Source organism: Papaver somniferum, chromosome 7 (assembly GCF_003573695.1).
Source record: "Papaver somniferum cultivar HN1 chromosome 7, ASM357369v1, whole genome shotgun sequence".
NCBI classification, from domain to species: domain Eukaryota; kingdom Viridiplantae; phylum Streptophyta; class Magnoliopsida; order Ranunculales; family Papaveraceae; genus Papaver; species Papaver somniferum.
Genome location: NC_039364.1, coordinates 238,727,368 through 238,746,275, shown reverse-complemented (window position 1 = coordinate 238,746,275; position 18,908 = coordinate 238,727,368). Strand labels below are relative to the sequence as shown.

At 38.0% G+C, this 18,908-nt stretch overlaps 1 long non-coding RNA gene across 10 annotated transcripts; it reads left to right on the top strand.

The window, feature by feature from the left end:
• Positions 1–7,037: 7,037 nt before the first annotated feature.
• On the top strand, positions 7,038–11,470 carry LOC113299944. Of its 10 annotated transcripts, none has more exons than XR_003335289.1 (10): positions 7,038–7,346; positions 7,523–7,587; positions 7,684–7,697; positions 7,817–7,842; positions 7,998–8,145; positions 8,318–8,388; positions 8,661–10,115; positions 10,482–10,545; positions 10,678–10,750; positions 11,040–11,470. It is a non-coding gene; the product is annotated as an uncharacterized LOC113299944 (long non-coding RNA). The 10 variants fall into 10 exon arrangements; XR_003335285.1 differs by having other exon boundaries at positions 7,684–7,725; XR_003335288.1 differs by having other exon boundaries at positions 7,684–7,842; positions 8,661–8,801; positions 10,000–10,115.
• Positions 11,471–18,908: the final 7,438 nt, after the last annotated feature.

Here is an 18,908-nt window from a genome sequence, read left to right as displayed (position 1 = left end):
ACAAAATAGGCTCGCCACGTGGCCACACATGAAGGCAAGAAATAGGACTGAAGAATCTCACTTAAAGATCTCGGTCAATGACTTGTCAAATCAAATGTCAAAATTACCTCGCCACTAACTAATAACACAAAGCACGAAGCATCCTAAAACGAAGTACCTCGTATAAGGAATCTAAACTGCGAAGAATCAGTTGGAGTACTCGGCAAGGCACCAGCCGTGAAATAAAGATTGACGAAGTAAGGTTGCTTGGCTAGAAAGATAATTTGCGAAGTAAGTAAATTATGGAGCAAGAAAAGAGACATTTGTCCCGACAAACACCCAAAGTTTTCAGCGAAAGAAAGGGGAAAACTTCATGGAAAATTATCTGGGCGAAGTATGAAGCATCTCCACGAGATCCAGGCGAAGAAAAATGAGTTGTACACCACTAAGGTTGGTTGGTCTATAAGTAGGGGTCATTGGGCAAGGTATGAGGGGCGGATTCTTTGGTAAGGGAGAGGTTTGCTTAGAGTGAGAGATTAGGGTTTCCTTGTACTCAAAAACTTGTATCTTTCACTACTTTGAATGGTTAATCAATAAAGAATTTCTTATCCAAAACCTTTATCATGTCTTAGATCTGTTTTTTCTCTTACTTGGATGTGCTACTGGGTTTCCAGTAGTTACATCGTCACCAGCCGAAGATCTATTCCACGCATTCCGAGAGTCGTCATTAGAATCAGCAAATGAGCTTTAGGAGGCACGATGTGCACCATATGAGCGAGCGTTCTAGCAACAATGATGGGGGCGCAGGTTTTTCTAGCTATTTAATCAGACAAAAAAACTATCAGCAAAACGATTTTTCCTTACTGATTTTGGTTGACAATTTCTTCAAGTTTTCATTTTTCAGATCAGCAAGTTTCCATTTTTAAGGTTCATGAACAAAAACTCAGCAAGCTTCCGTCGCAATGGGTAAACAACACTATCAAAATTAAAGAACCAACGAATAAAATAATCAACGATTGAAACTTGAGATTAAAAAGAAGATATGGGATATGTGAGAACTGTAATATGGTTGAAACAAGTAGAAATGGAGTAGGGGATCAAGATGGAGGTTAATGTCGTGATGATTATATAAAACATATATAGAACCCTCGATCATCAGTGACTTGGGGATTAAGAATACTGATCTAACGCTTCTCACACGCGAGTTGCTTTTCGAGTTCATTAGGAGATTAGCTCGACTAGGAAAACTTATTTGAAAGTTTTCTGCTGAAAGAAAAAGTGAATTGAAGTCTAAACTACCCTCTTCCTTTTTCTTGTTTACTCAGATTATATTAAAGTCTTAACGGAGTCCTTGATAAATTATAAGGGTAGTTATGTCAATTACACCTTTTTCTTTTCCGGTGCATGCATGTTTCCCTTTCTCTTTACTAGTAAATGTAATCTTTCTCGACCTCTATTTGATGAGATGGCGGTCACCAAATTTTTCTCATATAAATAAAGATAGGGGAAAAGAACATACAATCGATAAAAAAAAACATAGAAAAAAAAAGATTTGCTGAGATGACAAGCAAAATTAGGGAAAACAAAAGAGAAGAGGAAAAAGAAGAGTAGGACGTGAAGAGAGATCACAAGAAGAAAAGAAAACAAAAACATCAGAAGAAGAATAGAGGACGTAAATGTCTATAGCTTGTAGTAGATTACCGGTTTTTGATCCCACGCAGCAGTTTCATGCACGTCGTTGTCTCCGTCCTCTACTCACTGTAGAGACTTTAATAAATAAAATATATCGATATATATACGACGAATGGGGGGTGGAATGGCAGAGAGTATCATGGTTAACTTTGAAAGAACCTTTTGCATTATATCATGAAGTTATCATACTGCAGCAAACCGTCGAACAAGAGTGTTTGTTTTGGTTGCCGTCACTCTTTTTAAGGAACAAAGTGGGGCTTCAGATAGGATTTAACAATTTTGAGCTTACAATCAGGTTAGTATTATATGGGATGCGACAAAATTTTCTTCCTTTTTCCCCTTTTATACTTTACAAGGGCTTTTAAGCCCGTGCACTGATGCACGGGCTAGTGTCATAATGGATGTTGTAATTTAATTTTTCCAACATGCAATCGTGATGTGCTCCATGAAAAGTTCAATTTTCTTCCATTTACACGTCACTTGCTCTACCAATCCGCCGTATGCATACCTGTGATTTTTATTTCTCTAGGCCCTTCCTGGCTGTGGCTTGTTAGTTATGTATATCCATTGCAAGCTTTCTCTTGCCCCATATCTATTGCAAGCTTATCAATTTGAACAACAATCTAAAAGCCAAATGTAACTGATAAGAAATACTCACATGATTAACAGTGAAATAATATTAGAATAGCAATTATCTGTCTTTTTTTTCTTGCATCTTGACTCAAGTTTTCATCCCTCAAAGAAAAGGAAAAACTTCGTACATAATCACGAGCCGGTTCATGTTAACAAAAGGGGAATATAAAAAGATTCATAATTAAGGAAGAAGATTAAAATTAAAATTGTTGAAGGAAAGCAAATCAACTTACAGAGATTTGAATCGCAACAGTTCTTAAACTTCTTATGATTTTCCTACTCGTATATATTTCTAATTTCTTGAAATGTTACACACGCACATGTGAATCTCTTGTCATGTTTTTTTATAAGATCAATTAATCCAAGTATAGAAGGCACTTCAGTGATCAATCTACTCCAAAAATCATAGAGGAATCAAAGTAAACAACGTCAATATATTTAAATGAAGATAAACCCGGTAATAGAAATATTCACGATTTGCTTCAGAAGGTACTTGCACATATAAGACAAATATCATCAGAAAGACTCTCCAAAATGTCGTGTCAAATCTCCGACCTCGGGAGTTGATGAATGATTTTTACTTCCCTAATCTTATTTGTAGAAATGTGAATAAGACATATATAGGGAAGGGACGTTGGTTGGGAACACTAGTTGGTTTGGCATCAGTTGGCTCATCTTCATGCGCCAATTGTGTAAGTCCCCAGATATTATGTTAGGCATATTACCTTATAATGTTTGAACCGTTAACTTCCACTTCTTGAGACTGCGATCCTTGTTGCGCTAAAACCCTGCAGAAGCGATTTGCACAGCTACACAATAGTACTCCAAGTATTGTCAAGAACACAAACTAAAGAAGAAAAGAGCCGAGAATTTAACGAGGCTGAATCCTCGGAAAAAATAAGTGATTTATATATTGTCGCAGGGGAGAATACAATAAACCCCAAGAGAGGAAGAAGAATTTTTGGTGTAATTTTCTAGGTTCTCTACTAGGCTATTTATATAGGTACATTACTTATCCTACAAGATTAGGGTTTCATAACTTGTCCACAAAGTTCCTAGAATTTAGGATCAAGTAAACCAATTAAGAGTTATCATAAAACTCTTCATCCTAATCCTAACTCATAACCGACTAAAATTGGGTTTATTTCAATCTTTGGTCAACCGACTAAGTTTGGTGAGAGTTATCTAAAAAACTCCATCACCGACCTGACCCATATCCAACAATTCTCCACCTCGGATCATGCATTCATGCATGAGACGATCAATAACAAAATCACCTTCGTCTTCCAACGTCGATTGCGCCATATGTTGCCTATGTATCCTCTCCAAGGAATCAAACCGACCGTAGTTCACTTAATGGCCTTGCTAGAAGGCCTCCACCAGGTTCCTAGGAACCTCTACCCCAAAGGGTCACACCAAACCGGAAGAATGTGGATCAATTTCGAGCAATGACGAAACTTGACCCCAGATACTACTTTCGTTGACATATCAACTGGATTGTCTTTAGTATCGATCTTCACAAGTAGAATGACTTCTTCTTCCAGAATTTCTCTAACAAAGTGAAATCGAACATATATATGTTTGGTTCTGCCATGATGCACTTGATTCTTAGCCAAGTAAATTGCACTAAGACTATCACAATGCACAGGAAGTTGTTCCTGCACAACACCCAAGTCATCTAGCAAACCCGGTAACCATATAGCCTCCTTAAATGCCTTTGTTACTGCCATATACTCCGCTTCTGTAGTTGAGAGAGCCATAGTAGACTGCAAAATCGATCTCCAACTAATCGGTGCTCCAGCCATGGTAAATAATACCCTGTAGTTGAACGTCCCTTGTCCAAATCACCAGCATAGTCAGAATCCACATAACCAACACATAGTTGATTGTTCCCATCTTCCTTCACAAACTCCAAGACAACATCAATAGTACCATAAAGATACCTCAAAATCCATTTCACAGCTTTCCAATGTCCTTTACCAGGATTATGCATATAACGGCTGATCATACTTACTACATGTGAAATATCTGGCCTTGTACATACCATCGCATACATCAAGCTACCAACAACACTAACATATGGGACTTGGGAAAAGTACGATTCATGCGTTCAGCTACCCCGTTTTGTTGCGGTGTCTTCTTAACTGTGAAGTGCCTCTGTATTCCCTCATCCTGACATACTTGCAAGAATGGATCACTTTTGTACTCTCCACCATTGTCTGAACGTAGTACCTTGATCTTTCTGCCAGTTTGATTCTCAGTTGTCTTTTTCCACCTCACAAAGGCTTCTAGGACTTCATCCTTATGCCTCATGGTGTACACCCATACGCGCCTAGAATAGTCATCAATGAAAGACACGGACCTATGTTTCCCTCCTAATGATGCATTCTTGGAGGGACCCCAAACATCTGAGTGAACATAATCAAGAACTCCACTAGTGTTGTGGATTGTTATGCCAAAGATTGTTCTTGCCTTTCACACAATGTTCACAAAACTCTAATTTGCAGGCAATAACACCTTTCAATAAATCTTGACGAATTAAAAGTGTAACGACTTATCACCTGGATGTGCAAGCCGCATATGCCATAACTTCGTGGTCTCCACCGCTGCAGTCTCGATGTGTTCATAAATTGACACATCTCCCGTTACTGTACTCCCAGTTAAGTAGTACAAGTTATGATTCCTTGTGCTCTTCATGATTACCAACGATCTAGAGATTACCTTTAGAATGCCATTTTCAGCGACTAACTTGTATCCCTTAGCTTCCAAACTTCCGAGCGAAATCAGATTCTTCTTCACAGCAGGTACAAACCTAACTTCCTTTATCTCCCGAACCATACCATCATGCATCTTGATTCGAATACTACCAATCCCAATCACCCTGCAGGTGTGATTATTCCCCATACGCACTTATCCATCAAACTCTTCAAAGTTTGAGAACCAGTCCCGATGAGGACAAATATGATAAGTAGCACCAGAATCTAATACCCACGTACCATCAGTTACGATAAAAGTTGATGGTATCACAGTCAGCGAGAAATCTGAAGCTTCATCTGAATCTTCACTTGCCATAGCAATGTTCACCTCGGTGTTATCCCTTTATCGATCCTTACTCTTGGTACAATCCTTAGGGCCAAAGTCATGACACCATGCACATTCATCCTTCTGCAGACGCGCTCTTGACTTTGAACGCCCTTTCACTTTGCCACGATCACCATTCTTCTTTCTCCTGTCTATTGAACGACCTCTTGCAAGAAGCAAGTCACTGTTAGCTTCACTTGACAGGTCTTCACGGTCCATCTTCCTGAACTCCTCACTGCGCAATCCTGTAGTGACCTAAGCGTATGTCATCTTATCCTTTCCGTGCATTAAAGCCTTAATCACGGGTTCATACCTTTCAGGAAGAGAGTTTATCAGACACAAAGATTTTTCCTCGTCGTTGATCTTCTCATCATAGTTAACTAACTCAGCAAGAAATTTATTATATGAATCCAGGCGCTCTGTTAGAGTTGCACTTTTCTTCATGTTATAGCGATACAAATTTCTCTTAAGATGTATCCTATTATCCACGTTCTTCACAAGGTACTCCTTCTCTAGCTTTTCCCAGAGATCCTTACCTGAAGTCTCGTGATGATAATTAACTCTTACTGCTGTTGCTAAACACCCTCGAATCGATCCAAGACATAATTTATTCATCTTGTTTCACTGCTTTTCAGACATCTCCACTGGCTGACCTTCTAGAGCTTCTTCTAGGTCAAGATGAACAAGTGCATCCATTACGTTTGTTCTCCATAAACCAAAGTTATTGGTTCCGGTGAAGTTTTCAACCTTCAGTTGTGATCTATGTGAATGAAGTATTTCTTCTTTTGTTTCTTTATCTTTACTTGTGGACTCTGAATTTTCTCCTAAAGGATCTTTCGGATCAACTGGTTCTTTCCCGTCAACCATTGTTCACAAACAACCAAATATAGATAAAAAACTAAACTTCGAGATCAGAATTACCTTAAAAAAACTTCAGAAAAATACCCCCGTTGTAATATTACGAATACCCAAAAAAATCCAAGAACGTAACCCGAGCTCTTGATTCCAATTGTTGCGCTAAAACCCTGCGGAAGCGATTTGCACAGCTACACAATAGTACTCCAAGTATTGCTAAGAACACAAACTAAAGAAGAAAAGAGACGAGAATTTAACGAGGTTGAATCCTCGGGAAAAATAAGTGATTTATATATTATCGCAAGGGAGAATACAATAAACCCTAAGAGAGAAAGAAGAATTTTTGGTGTAATTTTCTAGGTTCTCTACTAGACTATTTATATAGGTACATTATTTAGCCTACAAGACTAGGGTTTCATAACTTGTCCACAAAGTTCCTAGAATTTAGGATCAAGCACTAGTGGAAAAAAGCTATCTAGGACATAACGAAACGACACAATAAAAAAGTTACGAAACCGCCACATATGAAACATATCGCTGACTATGGTAAACTGTCGTTGTGTTTGGACTTTAGTTGATTTTCACAGCGACACTATGGTATTTGTCTCTGACTAAGGTCAAGTTGTTGTAGTAGTTGGACTTTGGTTGACTTGTACAAGGACACGCAGAGTAGTGTCAGTTTAGGGCTAGCTTTTTTGTTGGAACGGATGAGATGAAGCAAGAGTACTTCGTCATTATCGAGTAAAATATTTTTTTATTTTCTTCATCTTTCTTCTTTCATTCATCTCTCACTTGACTCATCTAACACTCTCTCTCTCCCTTTCTAGCTCTCACAAAAACCCCACAGTAGAGAAAAAAATCACACAATGAATCACACCATGAAATTTCTTCTGTGAAATCCGCCATCATCAGAACCTTTTTCACTGAAAACCCACCACCATTAAAATATTTTATCTGAGATTCTTAAAAAAAATCTTAAAACCAACCTCCAATAAACCTCAAATAGAAATCAGATTTACTGTTGTTCAACCAATTTCGTGTTTGAAAGAAACCCAATTTCTTTTGTTGTGCAACCACTTCAGTTTCGATCTTGATTTTGTCTACAGGTAAAGTGCGTGGTTTTAATTTCAAAGTTATATAGTAACCATACAAATCAAAGAAGAAGAAAAAAATGCTTCGTTTTTTTTTCTTCTTCTTCAATTCATTCATTCATAGAAGAAAGAAAGGCTTCTTTTTTTTCTTATTCTATCAAGGAAACATGGATTTCTGATTTATGTTTCAGTTTGGGTGCTGCTGAAAAGGTATTCGTTTCGAAACCCCAGATCTATTTGTTCTTCATAGAACAAGGTATATTTTCGTTACTCAATGATGGAACAAAGTATCATTGTTTTGGTACAATTGCATGATTAGGGGATTTATTGATTTTTGGGCTTTTGATTCCAGGATTCACTATTAAGGTTATTCCCCATCTCTACAACGAAAAGGGTGGACTTTTACTCAATCTCTTCTTAGTTTTTCTTTTATCGCTCTTTCAATTCAACTGCGGGATTTTAATTTTAGGGATTTTTGGTTTCAGGGTCACTATGAAGAGAAGAGCTGATGGTAATAACTAAACTAATCAAACCTATTTTTTGATTCTTCATTTTTGATCATGATTTTAGGCATTCTAGAGTTTAATTTCAAGTTTAGTTTTGGACTTCTGGGTATGTTTTTATTTGATCTTATGGTTACATCTATGTGGGGTTGGCTGTTGGCAGTGGACAGGGGCGGAAGCACAGCAAGACTTCCCCTGCATTCTCGAAGTGTTTAGTCTTTGCCAATTCTGTGTAAATTAGGATCCTGCACTTTAGTTGTTTGTGGAAATGCCCACGAGAGGAGAACTTGCATAATTGTATTGCCTGCCAGGTACAGTCAACTTATGTACAGTTGTAAAATAGTACCATCATCATGCCTTATTTATTGGTCGTCGGTCATCTAGTGGATATGTACCATATTAGACTCAACTCTAGTCAGTCATCTAGTGGTATATGCTTTTAGTTTGTGTTCTGACCTATAAGTTTTTGCTCCTTTTTGAAAGGGTGGGGGTTCTTGCGCGATCAATAATTGGTAGAGAATACAAGGAATACTTTAGTGGAAATCATAATACTGGTAATTGTTTCCTGTAGCTTTATAAAATGAATGTGAAGTTGATAATCAGCCACAATTTGGGGAGCTATATGAGTACTGTTTTTCTCGAACTCTGCTCACTGTATTAGGCTAGCAGATAACAATTCTTTTGTACTTTTTGAATGAGACAAATATGTATAACATGTGTGCAATTTGATCTAAGAATCTCACTGAAATACTTAAATATTGGGACAACTACTAATTATGGTTCGTTTGCAATAGTGTTGGAGTACTCTAATTTTACTGCTTTATAGGTATCCATCAAAGAAGTGCATTAAGGAATCGCTGCCCCATATTTGTTGGAAACAGCAGTCGTCGTTAAAGAGAATAAGAGTGCCGAAAAAGAACATGATGTACAGTTTTGCTATTAGGACTTTCCGATGTTCTTTTAAGAGGTAATCTTTTCTGTTTGCTGGTGCGCAATATTTTTTTCCAACCCCCTCTAGTCTTGAATCCTGGTTCCCCCACTTGCAGTGGATGCTTGGGTGGTGGTTGTGAGTGGTGAAGACAGTTGCAGTATATGAAAATCTAGAGTGGTTGAAATTGTACAGCCTTATTTTTTCATGTATTGCAACGGTAGTACTTGTTAGATGGTATTCGTGATGTTTCTTGGACGTGGGATATTGTGTTGTATCGGTTTGATATATATAGATTAATGAGTTTTTGATTGATCGTCAGGGAGAAGCTAATGATGGCTAAAGAATACCTGTGCAAAGGCTAAGAAACTTACTGTTGTTTACTTTTATCTAGTTTACTTTTATCATATGTGCTACATTGATCTTCTGTTTGTCATGTGTTGTAATCTTGTTTCACCTCATCAATTAGTGTTGTTGTAATTTGAATCATTTGTCCTACTTAATGCTTTAACAACAAAACTTCTTGTATTTCTAACAAGGCATGCAATTATCAAGTATTTACCCCCTGAGTTTTCCTATTGTGCGTGCAGTTAGTGAATCAAAACCTTCATACCCATCCTCCAAATCAGAGTCGGACTTGTTGCTTGGGACAAGTTAAGAGGCAGAAATAATATTTTCTAACTCTGATCCATGTCTTTTTGCTTTCTTTTGTGATGTAAATTACCTGTTGACACATTGTTCCCTATACTGTGTTAGTTTCTACACATTTCTTTCATGTCGTTGCTGATATGCTTGTTGGTTTGAAGGTCAATGACTCGGTTGTGATATAGGTAGAGAAAGGAAGACATAATATTGATGATGATGCCAAGCCGACATGTCTTGTTCAAGTCTGTGTAGCATCTATATGCTTGACTATGTTTTGTGATATAGTATAACTAATGTGCATTACCTTGTCCTGAATTTTCGTGCATTACTACATTAAATTGAGCCGATTTTGCTGAATTTTCTTTTGGTCAAGTGGAAATATGAAGTACAGAAACTTGGTTTTTGGTTAGACCTCATATTACCTTGTAGTACGCCTTGAGATGCTTCTCTTTTAGCTTATGCACCCTTAACACTGTACATCTACATGTCTTGCATATATAAAATAAAAGATTCGACTATGTTCATTTGGAATTGAAGATTTTCCAATTTTAAGACTGAATTAATCTTTTTATCTTTTTGGTTTTAATTTAAGCTTCATTTCCGAGATCTCCCAACGGTGAAGGAGGATCTTATGACGTCAATGGAAAAGAGTTACGCCCATCCTTGGGTTGGACCTCAGAGATGGGTTGGACTGCACCCATATCCAAGGTGATTTTATGTCGTTCATCTTTACATTAGATACCCCATATGAATAGTACTACTTCTATGTTAGTAACCAAATAAACCTTTTATGGTATCTGGATGCAAGTACTGTACTCAAATATCATGATTGATTTCAGTCGAGTTCATTTTGAATATCTATCTTATGGTTGGTATGTTGGTTATCTGTCTGCCTATTTAACCTTATTATTATGCAACAATGCATCCGAGGAATACATGATGAGTTGGCGAATGAAAATGCAGAAACATCCAACCTAAGAAACAAGCTTGACTGGATAACTTTATGAGTGCATTTATTTACGGTTGGGTTTGCAAAGTGAGATTATTGGCATTGATTGAATATTATTTTCTGAGGGGATTCATGCCTTGAGGGCTCAACTGGAAGCAGCAAAATATGATGTGATTAAGTATTGCACTGGTACACCGTACACTTGTCTTTGTCTCTATGGTCGGTTGTCAGTAACTTAACTTAGAAACTAGAAAGTGAACAGATTCTGAGATCTTCCTGAGTACTTTTTAGATTTTAAGATTTTGGTTATTTTTGTTGTAGGACTGAATACGATGATAGATGTGTGAATATTTTCTCAGCTGAAGGGAGACTGTTTCAAGTTTAAGCTATTAAGGTAAACAACAAAACAGTAAAGACATATTTCTATTACTTTGAGTTAGTCGATCAAGTTTTTCATGGATTATTTCCTGCACAAATTGATCGATGAAATTGAGTTTCCATGATACTGAGTGATTGAATTATGAATTAACTGATAGTACATAGTGTCACTGAGAAACGCCCATGAGAACTGATATTTTTCTCCTAAAGTTACTTGTGTCTGTAATTTGGATCATGTAGTTTATTAGTCTGCTTTCTCTTCAGAGTTCAACTCTAATTACTCTTTCCCTCCTAAATCAATGTAGGTAGAGCGCTGGGGAAGGCCTGTGTATGCAAATATTCAGTAGTTCATTCAGTTCCAGCCCACAGTTGATGTTGCTGCTCTTCCCGATGATCTTTATGGATGCCGTCACTCTATTACCGATGGTCTCATGATCGACGAGCACTGATGTCATGATTGTAGGTAAGATCGCTGTTGTTGCTGGATACAGAGATGTTGGAAAGGGTTGTGCTTCTGCAGTTCTGCTCTCAAGCTGGTGCCCAGGTGATGATCACTAAAATTGATGTTGAAATTTTTAGGACTTGCAACACTTCTTTGTAAGAAAGCTTGAACTTATAAATTAAGAGTTGAATCCTTTTGTATGATTTTGAATTAAATTTATGAGTACAATTTAATGTAATGGAATTGTCATCTTGTATGGATGAATAAGGTTATAGATTTGTCATTTTAATTTTAGTGTTTGAATTTGAATTGTCATTTGATTTTTCATCTAAACTTAGATTTGAATTTCAGTGCAATCCGAGTTTCAATTTACTGCAGTTTGAGTTTGAATCAGAATTATTCAGCCGAGTCGGAATGGCTGCAGTCAGCCTGCTAGATCTGACTCGGTTTTTTTAATATTTAGATAGAGTAAATCTAGGACGCTATCTGAATGTCTTGCTTAGTGACAGCCCGAAAGTATCGTAAATGAACTGCAACTTGAAAGTGTCGTTTCAGTAAAAGACACTGAATCCACGGCATTTTCAGCTGCACCTCGAAAGTGTCTTATAACTCGCTTATACGACACTTTCAGACTATCTTAAATCGGCCTTTTTCCATTAGTGAAGTAAACCAACTAAGAGTTATCATAAAACTCTTAATCCTAATCCTAATTAACTCATAACCGACTAAAATTGGGTTTATCCCAATCTTTGGTCCACCGGCTAAGTTTGGTGAGAGTTATCTAAAAAACTCCATCACCGACCTGACCCATATCCAACAATCCTATCACAGATCGACAAAGTGATTTCCATTATGTTCTCAATATATAGGCTGCAATGAAAACAAAAGGAAGGAGCAAATAGAAAACTATTACAGAGTGACCGGATTATGTTCCAAGGAAAGTTAATAACAATGTCTTCGGGACGCCTAAAAATTTAGCGGATCCTAGAGTGCATGCTTTATACCACTGATGCATGTTGTTAGTTCTCATAGGTATGTGGTTCATTTGATATGTTGAGTAACCTCAGTAGGTAGAGGCTCTCTTCCAATCGATGTATTTACATGGTAAAGCCGTTCCTATTTGTTTCGTGCTTATTTAATTGGAAATACTGCATAAGTTAATCTCTGGTGTCTGCCTATGTACTCATATCAACATTCATCCATTGTTTAAACTTCGTGCCTTCAGGATTTATTCGTCTGCTAACATCACCCAAGTCATCATTGCCTGAATCATTCTGTGCTCATAATCTGGTCATGCAAATGTGAGAATTACAAACCTTTATTATGTTAACCTTTTAACTGGCCCCATGAAAATTTTAAAAGTGAGTTTTCCTTACAAATTTACCAAAACTTCAGACTGGAAAAAATTTCCTTCTGACATTTCACCAAACAATTAGCGACAGTCTTCCTCGCAAGTTCGCAACCATTGTGCCGCCTTCAAAATCGTATAAGTCAGGTGAAGCCTAAAATGATAAAATTCAATATTAATATTAATTTGGTTAGGATTCACAATTATACATAAAATCCTTCACTTGTGACAGGGAATATTTTTAAAAAGTTATACAGGGAAGGAACATTCCCAACAACATAAATTACTTGAGAACTCCCTAGACATTCCTTATACAAACAAAGCTCCAGAGATCCAATTTTTAGCATTTAGAACATAGATTTACTCACCCGTGTGATTTATAAGCTTCCCGTAGTGTCTTCCGATTTTTTTTTGGATTTCCAAGTTTTTATTGAACGAACACGAAGCTTTGTAGGTAGCGTCTCTTGGGTCAACGGTTGGGTTCTGAAAATACATCTTCCTGTTGGTGTAACGACTTCTGGCCAAGTGCGTGTTAAGACGTATCTGCTCACTAATCGGATGTGTCTCCTCAATTACATCAACTGAATTTTCCGCCGTGGCTTTCTAATAGGAGAGAAAACATCTAATTTAATGTGGAGCCGCCACATCAGCAAAAACTTTCTCCTTTATATAAAGAAGAATTGATGTTTTCTTGATGATGAGCATCACCCCACTGGTTCAAGAGTGTATATTGCATGGTTCAAGAGTCTTCTGTTTTCTTGTTTCTTGTTTATTATTCTGTCTTGTTTATATTGTATGGTGATTGAGAATATGAGGATGTGTGTTTTTGTTCTGTTTCGTGATTCAGAAGATATCAACTAGGATGCGGGTTTTCTTGATACGTAATCTCCTCTTATTAATTCGTGTACGTAAATTTTATTAAGTCCGTGTATGATATAATTCTCAGCTATTCGTGACAGTGAGATACCTGGTTCGAACCTCACTGTCATCCTCTTCTGCTAAAACCCGGAGAATAAAATTGGTAGTCTAATTGAAAACTGAAACAAAAAAGTCTTAATGTCGATTGCTCATGGGGTGTCTTTGTTAAAGAGGAGCAGGTCGTGGAAAGGATAACTGTTCTTGATGTTATTGACCCTTCCGATCCTCGTCACAGAATCTGCAGATGGCCGAAACCATTTAACCCGCATACCAAAGTCATCAACACGGACGGGTCACGGAAGGAAGATCGAGCAGGAATTGGATGCATGTTCCGAACTAATGTTGGCGAGCCACTCAAATCTTACGCAGAAGTATGTTTGAAGATGAAAGTGCACCTGTTAAAAGTGATAGCGGTTCAAAAAAGCCTTGGCATTGCAGTGGAAGATCAGATGCAGTTTATAGTTATTGAAACAGATGCCACAATCGCAGTTAGTCTTATAAATACCATTGCAGCAGCGTATTCGAACCTAGTCGATAAATGCCAAATCAACAACCAGAACTATTTAGAAGCAGTATATGGACAAGGAAATACTTTTCGAGGAAAAAGCCCAAGAGATGATACTGGTATAGAGAGCTTATAAAGAGAATGGTGAAGAGTCATGCACGGTGGAGTCACGGAGAAGATGCCACTTCAATGAGGTTCCTAGTCAAAGCCTTGGTAGATGCGGCCTACAGCCTAGAGAGTTTTAATGGATGGGGTTGCAGACATATTCTTAGAGAAGCCAATCGAGCTGCCGATTTCCAGACGAGGCAAGCTGTGAAGGAGGAAATCGTATACGTCAAGCAAACTGATTATCCAGCTGCACTAACCAAAATCATAGAAGAAGATGCTGATGATAATACTTGGTACCGGAGGCAAAGGCCTACCCCGGCTAATAGCAACATTGACAAATCAACTGGATGGAGGCTCAAATCATGAACAAGTGTGTACCATATAGGGATTACGTGTAATTATTCTGTCGAAGAAAACCCAAAATGTAACCTTAAGCCAGTTTCCTATTTGTAGTTGCAGGAAATCCTACAACCAACACCCCTTAATAATTTGTAGATCTAAACATAAAAACCATGATAGGAATGCTAAAATTGTAAAATAAGACACAAGATTTAGGTGGTTCGATCAATGTGATATACATCCAAGGGGTTAGGGTTCACTATGATTGTTGAAATTACATTTGGATTACATTGAGACTCCATTAATGAGTATTTGGAGCTCTAGGTTGGTGAAAGAAGAAGAAGGAGATAATAATAATACAAATTATGTTTTCTCTCTCTATACATGTGTTCCCTACAAAGTGTATGTCCTCCTTTTCTCTCTCCTGACGTTCTCTTTATATAGGTGTTTACATAATGGATGACAACTAAGATGTAGTGGAGTACAACTAATATGTCTCGCGCCCATGCTACGTTCTCCCACGCTAAGGAAATAAATGAATCTCGCACACTAACAAATGTATTTGTGCGACATTCTGCCCCTACATTTTGCCTCTTTTTTCTTGAATATTGCTTGAAGAGCGATCTTGAAGAAAAAACCCGTTGTTGTAGTAGTCTTTGATCTTTGTTGATGAATGATTTACACGAAAGAATACTTTTCTTGAAAAGTACGTACTTCCCTCTATTCTTTTGTGAAGTTCCGAAGCATTGAGAAGTATATATAAAGTATCAGCTCCATGTTTTCTGCCTCATGCTATGTTAGCTTTCATGTGATTTGATGTTGTTGTTAATCTTACGCGAGAAATACATTGCATGAAGTATAAATGTCGCATAGCAAAAACAAATGCGAGAGGCAAAACTTGACCCCGCGACCTGCTACTTGCATTGTGTCGCACTAAACCAACTATGCCATCCTTCTTATGCGAAATACCTGTGTGAAATAATAATTAACTCTCCTCTGTGCGAAATTTCTCTGAAGTGTTTGTTCGTGCTGCGAATATTCGTAAGGTGAACGTCTGCGAAGGAAATGTTTACGATATTCGTAAGGTGAACGCCTGCGAAGGAAATGTTTACGATATAAATATTTCCGAGGCAAAAATTCTGTGTGAATATGGAGACTCGAACCCGAATACTACAACTTGTTCTACCGAAGCTTGACCAACTGTATTGCCGCACTTGTGTGAAATAACTAAAAGTTCGCAAATTTGATTCGTATTTTCTCCTATAGTAAAAATAGTTAAAAGTATGTAGATGGTGGGATCCGAACACAAGACCACGAACACACGCTCTGCTACCTTAACCAACTTTTCAACACCTCTATGCGAGATTATCGCACAACGTTTTTTACTTGTTCTTATATTCGCACTTGGCATTGAAACTCATATGTGCACTTCGCCCTTCCTTAATTTCTTTCAAAGATTTTCCCTTTGCTCTTTCTCCTGAATATGAAAATCTACCACTGAAATTTTGGTTTTTGAAGATTCTGACCGAGAAGATAAAGAACAAAAATGTTTTCTTGGTAATCCATAGCTGCCCCTGTTCTTTATCAATGAGGGGAGAATCCTTGATATTATTCCATAAAATTTTGGAAAACACTTGTACAATTATAATATATATGTGATTGTTATGCCATGAAATGTGTATGCGATGCTTATGCCATGAATGTGTATGCGATGCTTATATGATGAGAATGCTTATCTATTGTTGATGCAATGTATAGATAATGTTGGTATTACTTAGCTTATTTTGTCGCTCCAATGTTGATGTCACTTCAAATTGCTTTTATTCTTCATTTCTTTAGATTTCTTCTCTTCCTTATTCCTGCACTAGTAGAATCGCATAATAATAATATAATCATAATATATAGGTCTATGTGTGTCTAGTGTGGTCTTATCTCGCCTCCCTATGTAGAGGTCTTATGTTTGCCTCTATTTGGTCGGGCGAAAAAATCGCAGGCGGTCTTTGCATTTTCATGTAATGACCCATTGATCTTGCCTTAACATCTCTTGTAGTATTGCCTCTTCGGGATATAATTATGCGAAAATGCGATAGGTCTAAGTACTCCCGTGAGTAGAAGCCCCATGACATTGTCGTCTTTTGACACAATTCAGCTCCCTAATGGAGGGTGCCGTCCTTATCTTCCCCCTGGTTTCCCCTTCAAGGAAGCTTACCTCTACCCGGTTAAGGTTATGGCTCTTCCCATCCGTTAATTCAACAACCAGTTGATTTCGCAGTCTCTTATCCCACCACCGATGAGGTTTATGGTTACAAGACCGCACCCTAAGTGGGGTATCTTCGGACCGAGTGCATCATAGTCAGGACTTGTCAAGAGTGGGAAGGTACGCTCCATACGCCCCGGGCACTCTTGACTCAACCGTGTACCTCGGCGCCCTGATCGAGTTTTTGCACTCCTTAGGAGAGACTTTCTCACCTTGGTCTTCCAATCTAAGGTTAAGAACTTAGACTGAAAATTTAAGGCACCTCTCCCGGATGGGCATCATCGTTTTTCTCACACCAAATCTCCATGACTCAAGTTCCAGGGTCGGTGTTGCTTTCCCTTGAGTCATGGTTTCTAGGTTTCTCCGACTATGACGTGTTTTAGGTCTTACTTTTTTCCTCTTGCATGTATGCGAACTAGGTTGCACGCCACATTCGGATTCCTAGTCTATCTGATTAATATCACTTCTGTTTGCAAAAAAATATGTGTTGGAGGTGGGACTCGAACTCTGGATCTGTCATTTGCATATTCCTTGTTTGACCATCTGTGCGTCATCTTCTGTGCAAAATTAACGCACACTCGTTGAGTCTTAACCTCTTCTGTGCGAAATCATCGCACACTTGTTGAAACTTGACTTTATCTTCATCGTTGGCAAAGAATCTAAAAATATGCTTGAGGTGAGATTCAAACACGCGAAGTCAAACTCGTTTTCTGTGCCTCTGACCAGTTGTGCTAAATTCTGCTTTCGAGAGAATGGAACCGCATTGTCCTTTGATCATGATATTTGCTCTTCATGTATCAAAAAATATGCGAAAAATTTGTGTGTGTGCGAATTCGAACGTATAACCTCCAACTTGTAGTCTCCCCTGTGAACCAACTGAGCAGAATTTCTTGTAGGAAATTAACGCACGTTGTTCAAACTTGACTTCTATACGTGCGAACTTCTATATGTGTCTCTTTGCTATTCTTGGAAAAAAGATGTCATATTTGAACTTCTATATGTGTCCCTTTGCTTTTCTTGGAAAAAAGATGTCAAAAATATGAGTTGGGTGAGAGTTGAACGTGCGACATCATCCAAAAAGATGTCATATTTGAACTTATATATGTGTCCCTTTGCTATTCTTGGAAAAAAGATGTCAAAAATATGAGTTGGGTGAGAGTTGAACGTGCGACATTATCCTTCTTTACTTCGCGTTCTACCATTTGTGCTGAAGTGGTATTATTCACCTTTCTTATCCTTTATATTCAACTTAATTGCTGAATAAAACTCGTAAAAAGTATGGGTGCGATGAGAATAGATCGTGCAACAACAAACTTATATGCGTCTGGCTTGACCACCTCTGCTGGCCTCAGTTTGTGAAAGAGCTGTAAGATTCGCATGAGTTATTCTTTTGTAATTTCCGTTTGTATAATTTTCTCCTCGTCCTTTCTTTCTTCTTCTCCTGTTATTGTTGACCTAGTGATTATAGCTCCTGTAACTTTTTCCTTTGCTTTTATCTATTTTTGTTGTTCGTCCGTTCCTCTTTATTTCTTCCACTGTTGTAAGTGAAGCTCTCTATTGGTGATACTACGATGACTGTTCTTCGCTGGTACCTTGTTTTTAATCAGCTACAGATCCTTGCAATTCTCCATTTCCTTAGCAGTTCAATGATAGATAGACCCTGGATGCTTTATCGATGCATGATGCTTTATTTTCGTCACGTGATGCTCCTTTGTTCATCTACTTAGTTCCTCTGCCGGGCAGTTATATTACTGCTTCTTTCTTCTGTGGTTTATTGATCCTGTTTGTGGAAGAAAATGCTACCTGTATTTTATTTTGATCCTTGATATTTCTTCTTTTTCACCTGTACGCCTGTCTTTTAGGATATTAGCGCCATTTCTTTCACCTTTACGTCTTTGTTCGCTCTTTGGTTATTGTTGGTTTCTCTTAGAATAAAATCCTTCTTCGCTCAAATGGAATTTTCACGGGTTTATCTGCTCCTCCAGCGCTGATTAGCCTATGTTGATATCACCTCGTTCATGTCCGCCCTTCATCGCATGTTGCTGGTGGTTTTAAGCTGCACGAATCCTCCCTGATTTTCTTCTTCGCCTGGTTGATTCTAAATCTTCATCTTTGGCTGTTCCTGTGCGTTTTCTTCGGACACTTCCTCTTCTTCTTATTCTCTTTGTGCGGAACTGGTTGATGTAACAAAGAACCTGTAAATTTCTCTTATACTGCTGAGTTGAGTTCTCTTGTGCGAATTGGTCACACTCTTCAG